General features: G+C 47.2%; 1 pseudogene; it reads left to right on the top strand.

Moving 5' to 3' along the window:
* Positions 1-368: 368 nt before the first annotated feature.
* Positions 369-1,130, top strand: LOC123983445 (annotated as a pseudogene).
* The last annotated feature ends 277 nt before the right edge of the window (positions 1,131-1,407 follow it).

Genomic DNA, 1,407 nt, shown 5'->3' with positions numbered 1-1,407 from the left:
GGAGGTGTGTGTTGTGTGAGATGCAGGGGCATGTGTCGATTGCCGCAATACGCTGCCCTTACTACCTGTGTCTTTCTGCTGGTGGATCGCGACTGCTTACAATTTACCCGCCTTTGGTGGGGCTAATTTCAGACCTTGCCACTGGGTATTCTCTCCCTTGGATGGTCAGACTAGATGAAGAAAATGCTCAGTTGCCAAGGTGTTGAAAGTGTTAACGTTTCAGCTTGCCAAATCAATCAATTTCACAGGGAGTCTCAGGCTCTGCACTCTCCTAGCTCACATCCTAACACAAACACTGCTGTTACAGGGTTACTGTGTCTCAACCTTGTAGCCTTACTATTGGGATCCCGCAGGGTTCTGATCTGTGTTCTCTCCTCTTTTCTCTGTTATTGACACACATGGCTTTTCCTCAGTCTGAAAACCCAGATGACTGCCCAAATTTTACTTGTCTGGTTGACGTTTCAGTGGATGTCTGCACACCACCTGGACCTCAACCTTGACAAAACCGAGCTGCTCTACCTTCCACAGATGGCATCGCCCATCCACCTCTCCATTACCATTGAGAACTTCATGGTGTCCCCATCTCAGACTGCAAAGTTTCTCAGTGTGACAGTGGATGACCAGCTGATATTCGCAGCCAGCAAAACTGCAATAACCCACTCCAGCAGATTAATTCCCATTAATTTAACATTAGGAGGACACATCCATTCTTCAACCAGGACTCGGCACAGATTCTGTTAGAGGCTTTTGTCACCTCGCGCCTAGACTACAGCAATTTACTCTTGGCTGGTTTGCCTGCATGCTCCATCTGACCTCTGCAGCTCATCAAGAATGCAGTAGTCTGACTTGTCTTCAACCTACATAAGTTCTTATACAATACACTGCTCCTCCACACCCTGCACTGGCTACCTCTGACTGCTCAAATCCAATTCAAGAACCTGGTACTTGCCTACTATGCTGCAAATGGCACAGGCCCATCCTTCATCCAGGACACGGTCATACATTTCACCAAGCCAGTCCACTATGCTCTGCTACTGCTGGATTGCTTGAGACTCCCTCACCATGATGGGGGCCCATCTAATTTGACGCAACGTTACAGATTTAATAGGCTGGTTTGCTTGCCTCTTTAATGATGTTCCGACCCTAACCACAATCTTCAAACATTACATTGATGTTGAGGATTCAGGGAACACCATCCCAACCGTGTTAACCATGAGTATTGATGAAAATTGTTGATTGCCTCTAATTTTGATATTCTCCAGACCCTAGTAGGGCTGACCCCAAATAGTCGAAGATTCGATGCTTCGATGGGCGGAGCCTGATTCGACTGTCAATCTCACAGACGAAGCTTATCAGCGAAACAAGGATCATGCCATTTTGGCCATATGGGGGTGCTCAACGTCTGAT

Source organism: Micropterus dolomieu, linkage group LG14 (genome assembly GCF_021292245.1).
Source record: "Micropterus dolomieu isolate WLL.071019.BEF.003 ecotype Adirondacks linkage group LG14, ASM2129224v1, whole genome shotgun sequence".
Taxonomy (NCBI): domain Eukaryota; kingdom Metazoa; phylum Chordata; class Actinopteri; order Centrarchiformes; family Centrarchidae; genus Micropterus; species Micropterus dolomieu.
This window is presented reverse-complemented; position numbering and strand designations above follow the sequence as displayed.